The 6,870-nt window shown below is 44.7% G+C and overlaps 1 protein-coding gene across 3 annotated transcripts in view; it reads right to left on the reverse strand.

The window, feature by feature from the left end:
* Positions 1–4,669, reverse strand: part of AKR1A1 (aldo-keto reductase family 1, member A1 (aldehyde reductase)) — a 12,829-nt gene extending 8,160 nt beyond the window's left edge. Inside the window, exons 1-2 of one of the 3 annotated variants that reach the window (XM_006769234.2) lie at positions 4,362–4,669; positions 1,973–2,044 (exon numbers count right to left, since the gene is read on the reverse strand). The gene's annotated coding sequence lies outside the window, so the exon portion shown is untranslated. The other 2 variants (XM_006769235.2, XM_006769236.2) reach the window with 2 other exon arrangements.
* Between the last annotated feature and the right edge of the window lie 2,201 nt (positions 4,670–6,870).

A 6,870-nucleotide genomic window follows, 5' to 3' on the forward strand; every position in this document is an offset into this window, starting at 1 on the left:
GAATAGGGGAGGAGAGGGGACTGTCTAGGGCGGAGAAAAAAATGGACACATATGTAATACCCTCTCTAATAAAAATAAAATATATATTAAAAAAATAAATAAATAAAAAAAAAATAAATGATTCTCTCTCATCATTGATGTTTCTCTCTCTCCCTCTCCCTTCCTCTCTGAAATCAATAAAAATATAGTTTAAAATGACCACTTAAATTGACACATTTCAATTTAAAATATTGTAAACGAGAATCTTAAAAGTTAACTGATATAAGCTTATACAAAGAAAAAAGTTTACACTCATAGAGAAGTGCCTATATTTATTTTTTTGCTTTCTTTCTTTTTAAAAATTTTTTTTTAATTGATTTCAGAGAGGAAGCGAGAAAAAGAGATAGAAACATCAATGATGAGAGAGAATCACTGATTGCCTGCCTCCTGCACATCCCCTACTAGGGATTGAGCCTGCAACCCGGGCATGTGCCCCTGACCGGAATCAAACTTGGGACCCTTCAGTCTACAGGCTGACGCTCTATACACTGAGCCAAACCAGCAAGGGCAATAAAAACATTTTTTAAAAAGATTATGGTAAAGCAGGTAATAAGGGATGTTGTGTGTACAACCTACCTACCAAAATTGTGTTTCCTAATACTTCTGACTCAGGAAGAATTTTACAGTCCGTCTAGCACAGTGGTTCTCAACCTTCTGGCCCTTTAAATATAGTTCCTCATGTTGTGACCCAAACATAAAATTATTTTCGTTGCTACTTCATAACTATAATGTTGCTACTGTTATGAATCGTAATGTAAATATCTGATATGCAGGATGGTCTCTCTCTCTCTCTCTTTCTTAATCACATCAGCTGCACTCATGTGACTCACATTACCTTCATGTTTTTACCCAACGAGTACATGTCTCTAAATTGTTTTAAAGAGCTGGGCCAGTGGAATGTCATTCATATAGTCAGAAATGTGAATGGCACCACGTAGGCTGTATAAGGAGGTGGTTTTCCTAGAGGGCAGTGATGGCAAACCTTTTGAGCTCAGTGTGTCAGCATTTTGAAAATAACTCTGGTGCTGTGTCACATATAGAAATTTTTTGATCTTTGCAACCATAGTAAAACAAAGATTTATATTTTTGATATTTATTTTACATATTTAAATGCCATTTAACAAAGAAAAATCAACCAAAAAAATGAGTTCGCAAGTCACCTCGGACACGTGTGTCATAGGTTCGCCATCACTGGTCTAGCACAGCCAGTTATGGAGACCACTTCTTTCTGCTAAAACAAGAATGGTCACTCTGGGAAGCAAACCAAAAGTTACTGAGAGCAATTCTCTGTTGCCAGACTTCCCAGGGATCAGGCAAGTATGCCTGGAGTCCACAGGAGGAACTAGCTTTCCACTTAACATCAGAGTCTGTGGCTGATTTGCTGGGCTTGATCCCCAAACAAGTGACCTGTTGGCCTCTCTAAGATTTCGCAGCACACAGGGGAGGGCTCTGAAATTACAACTGGGCTGAGAGCTTGAACAAAAACCATACTTAAGGGTAAAAGGAAGAAGAAACTTGATGCTTGCTTCTTTTGTTGGTGAAACGGAAAACCAAAAGCTCTGAGGCTTGGGAGTGGAGTCGGGGGAGATCATGGAGGTAGGAAGACCAAACAAAGATCTGCAAAGTACAAGAACTACAAAGAAATAAATGGAGGGGCCCCAGCAGAAGACAGATGTTTGTCTCTAAGACAGGAAGTCATCCTCTTCCAGTTCTTGACTTCCTCATCTTCTGCCCGAGGCAACAGTTTTCCAGCCTAGCCCTGCGTTAATAGGCTCTGAGCCTGTCAGGAACTGCCTCACTGGACCTCGGCAGCACTCAGAAACCCTCATGTTATATTGGGAGAGGTTCTAAATGTTCAAGAGAGAGAAGCTGTGTATGTCTGAGGAGATGTGGAAGAGGGTAGCATCGGGAGTCAGGTTTTATTCGAACTTACGTTCTTTCACACTGGGGTTCAGTCTTCCCTTCTCAAAGGAGGGCTCTACAGTTGCTGGCTGGATGTGGGGACCTAGAAAACACAGGAAAAAGAGGAAGCAGTATTTGGATGAGTGTTCCATTTATGGGCCTCTCCTCAGCCTCCCATACATGTTGGTGTCCCTTGAGATTCTGTCCCCAGTCCTCTTCTCACTCCCTGGTAGAGCTCATGTCTTCAGCTATCAACTTAAGTACTCATTCTTCCCACCCCGGTTCTGTACATTCAACTTCCTCTGTTCATCTCCACAAGTGTGTCCTACCGGTATCTGAGACGCAACATGTCCAAACTGTACTTGTCAAATCCAGCAGCAGAGCACAGAGGAAACAATTCAAGGTCTGGGGTTCCACAGACCTGGGTTTGAATCTCAGCCCCATCTTGTGAAGAGATACTATATCTAAAGCACTTTACACAGTGCCTTCCCCATGATCTTTCTGTATATTTTTTCTCAACAGGGACTCAGGCCCATAGTGAGAAAACAAATCAGACAACATGCTACTTTTGAGAAGCATGTCTACAATTTCACAGAAAGGCCAGATCTCCTGGAAAAAATCGTGTTAGTGAGCAAACAAAATGGAAGATGGCAACTAAAACTTATTGAGCATCTAATAAGTGTGCCAAACTCTTTAAAAGCTTTATCTCATTTAATTCACTGGGTCTTTAAAAAGCCACCTAAATAAAGTATTTCAGTTCATCTGAAGTATTTTTGAGCATTATCAGATTATGATTTTGATAGGTGACAGGGAAGAGAGCATATTTTCTCCTGTACTTCTAATAAGCCAGCATATATATGTAATGGTGACCAAGATTTGGTCTATATGGCCAGGTTAAAAAAAACCTGTTAGTACTTGTATATATAAAGAAAGATATTATTTGCTCTAAACTATAATGTAAAACTTTAAACTACAATAACACTTTACATACTTGATGTGAAAAAAAAACAAAAAACTTTAAACAATACATTTCCTAAATCTTTTGCCAGTCTACACATAGTTACCTCTACTGCCACTGCGCTAGTTCTGACCACCCCTACCTGCACCAGGGATCTCGCTGCTTCCAGTGTGGCCCCTCTCCCCACAATCCATTCACTTCATCTGACCATGTGACTCCCAGGTTCAAACTCTTCCAGCAGCTCTCTCCTACCCAGGACAAAGTCCAGACTCCTTAGTACTGTATACCCTTCCTGACCTGGCTCCCACCGTCCTCATTTTCCCTCATTTTGGACTCCACGTTTCTGAGTTTGCAGAGTGAGCCACCACTTACCTGACTCCAGGTCTCTGCATACTTTCCTTCCCCAAGTCCCAATCTTACCTGGCTAATTGCTGCTCATCCTTCAGCTAGCACTTTAAACTTCTGGCTCCTTCCATGTACTGACAGCTAGTGCACACAGCTGTCTGTTTATGTAAGTTTCTTCCCACAAACCTGGGTAGGTACTCCTTAAGGTCAGCGTCTGTCATCTGTCTGAACCCCTCACTCCTAGACTGCCGCTATACACACACACACACACAAACACACACACACACACTAAACACATACACACAGAGGCAAAGGGGAGAGATCTTGACAGCTGGGTATTTGAGAAAGTCACTGCCTTCTTCCTTGCCCTTCTTGGGTAACATGCAAAGACTCATCTCTGGAAAATATCAAAGAACTTTACTATCTCTGTCCCCCACCCCCCAATAAAATCCCAAGGGCTCCAGAGAGAATGCTATCAAGATTACTCCTGTACAAAACAAAAACAAAAACAAACTGAGACCTGATCAGAACCATAAAGCCTCTGCTAAGGTAGGTCCTGCAGCCCTGCGTATGGTCAAACTGAAGGGAAGAGTTCATACCAGTCCCATCCGGTGAAGGTCCAGATTGGAGTCTCACTGTAGCAGCGCTCCAAGGCAACCAAAAAGCCCGCCCTGGCTTCCCCAAACCCAAGGCAGGTGCCTAGGCAAGCAAACTGTAACGCCTCCTCTACTACTTTTGAGAAGCATGCCTACAATTTCATAGAAAGGCCAGATCTCCTGGAAAAAATCGTGTTAGTGAGCAAACAAAATGGAAGATGGCAACTAAAACTTACTGAGCACCTACTATGTCCCGAACTCTTTAAAAGCTTTATCTCATTTAATTCTCCCTACAGTTCTGATGTAGGGACTCGTTTCACCACTGAGGAAAATGAGGTCCAGAGAAACAGAACGTATTCAAGACCGCACAGCGAATAAGAGGAAGAGTTCAGGTCTGAAACCAAGGTTGGCCCCTCCAGAACCTGCGCTCTCCACTCCATCCGGCGGCGGACACCTCTGCAGTGAAGGATCAAGGCCAACTCCTCCGTAAGGAAGATGGGGCCTCAGCAGGAGAAGCTCACCCTCGCACGAGCGCTGAGCGGGAAGAAGGTGGTATAATCTCGGCTCCGTCCTGGGCCCAGCTAGGGATCCTATGAGCCTCGGCTTCCGGGACTCGAGGGCTGCAAGGGAAGTCCGCCTGATGGAGAAGGCAGGGACCCGGGCCTAGTCTGACCGAACTCCTCCCAGAGGAGGGGCGGGGGCTGAGCATTCGGCCTCTCTAACGGCGGTAGACCCCGCCCCAGCCCCCAGGAGGTACTTGGGGGTGGAGAGCTGGGAGCCCGCGCCATCGCCTCCTCCGGGTGCGGAGGGTGGGATTGGCCGAAGCTCAGATACAATTGGCCACGCGGGTTTGGAGAAGGCGCCGGCAGGGGGAATCTGCGCCGTGGTCACGTGGGAGGTCTGGGCGGGACCAGGACACGCCTCTGCTGGCCCATAGTGCACCGCGCGCCGCGGCGACGGCGCTCTGCGCCGCTCGGACTCGTGCCCGAGGAAGGAGGGTCCCGAGTGCCGCTTCCTTCTGGTGTCAGGTCACCTTCCTGATTCATTAATCTGACCCTCGCTCCTTTCTCCCCTGCAGTCAGCTTGGCCGGGTTCCCAGAATGTACTGAAGCCGAGCCCGGTATTTGGTCCGGCAAACGGAGACTCCGAGAGCTGGAGAGTCCGTGGTTCCTGCTGGACTTGGATCCTAGCCACGCATTTAGGTGCCAGGCACTGTGCTAGACTTCATTATAAGCGTGATTTTGTCGAATCTTTATAACAACCCTGGATGGAGAATGTTCATTATTTTTTACTTCTTGTAAGTCTTTATTGAAGTATGTATTATAGCATACGTACAAAAAATGTACAAATGTTAAATTCGCAGCTCTGATATTTTGGCGAATGTAATTACCATCCAGGTGAGGATGACAGATATTACCAGAATACTTGAAGCCTGTGAGAAGTATTCGCTGTCTATTTTACAGATTGGACAGATTCAAGAAGGTAAAATAGCTTGCCCAAAGTCACACCGCTGTTAAGTTACAGATTTGAAATTTGAAATAGAGCCTGCTTTTTAGGCTGAGAGGTGTCTTGCATTTGTATGTGTCAAAGTAAGAAACTTTCAAACCTGTAAAGATTTTTTGTGAGTTATATGAGAAGCATAACATTGGGATAACATTGAGATAAAACTCAAGAGAGCCGAAACCAGTTTGGCTCAGTGGATAGAGCATCGGCCTGCGGACTGAAAGGTCCCAGGTTCGATTCCGGTGAAGGGCATGTACCTGGGTTGCGGGCACATCCCCAGTACGGGATGTGCAGGAGGCAGCTGATCGATGTCTCTCTCTCATCGATGTTTCTAACTTTCTATCTCTCTCCCTTCCTCTCTGTAAAAAATCAATAAAATATATTTTAAAAAAAACTCAAGAGAATAGCAGTTTTGCACCTTGTTTTATACATTACAATCAAAAGAGAAGACATAAGCCAGCTGGCATGGCTCAGTGGTTGAGCCTACACCTGTGATCCAGGAGGTCAGGTTCAATTCCTGGTCAGGGCACATGCCCGGATTGTGGGCTGGATACCCAGTGTAGGGTGTGCAGGAGGCAGCCAATCAATGATTCTCTCTCATAATTGATATTTCTCTCTCTGTCTTACTCTACCTCTCCCTCTCTGAAATCAATAAATATTTTTTTTTTTTAAATATATTTTATTGATTTTTTTACAGAGAGGAAGGGAGAGAAACAGAGAGCCAGAAACATCGATAAGAGAGAAACCGATCAGCTGCCTCCCGCTCGCCCCCCACCGGGGATGTGCCCGCAACCCAGGCAAAAAAAAAAATTTTTTTTAAATGCCTACAAGACATAAAAGAGAGCCAGGTAGGCTGTTAGATACACTAGTATGAGTCTGGAGCACAGTGGTGAGGTCGGGGCTGTTAGAATTCAGAGGATTCACAGAAGGAGCAATCAATAAAATGAAAGAAAATTCAGGAGAGTGTCAAATCCAGAAGCCAGTTAAAGAAAGCATTTAAAAATATATATATATATATTTTTAATGATTTCAGAGAGGAATGGAGAGGGAGAAAGACAGAACCATCAATGATGAGAGGGAATCATTGATTGGCTGCCTCCTGCACGCTCCTTACTGGGGATTGAGCTTGCAACCTGGGCATATGCCCTTGACTGGAATCAAACCTGGGACCCTTCAGTCCACAGACCAACGCTCTATCCACTGAGCCAAACCAGCTAGGGCTAAAGGAAGCATTTTTTTACAAATATATTTTTATTGATTTAAGAGAAGAAGGGAGAGGGAGAGAGATTGAAACATCAATGATGAGAGGTAATCATTGACTTGCTGCATCCTGCAAGTCCCCCGGGATTGATCCCACAACTCGGGCATGTGCCCTTGACAGGAATTGAACCTGGGACCTTTCAGTTCGAAGGCCAACGCTCTATCCACTGAGCCAAACTGGCTAGGGCTAAAGGAAGCATTTTAAGGAGAGAATGAGCAACCAAGATAAATGCTGCTGAGAGGTCATTTAAGATGATGACTGAGGTG

This window comes from Myotis davidii, unplaced genomic scaffold (genome assembly GCF_000327345.1).
Source record: "Myotis davidii unplaced genomic scaffold, ASM32734v1 scaffold924, whole genome shotgun sequence".
In the NCBI taxonomy this organism is placed as follows: Eukaryota; Metazoa; Chordata; class Mammalia; order Chiroptera; family Vespertilionidae; genus Myotis; species Myotis davidii.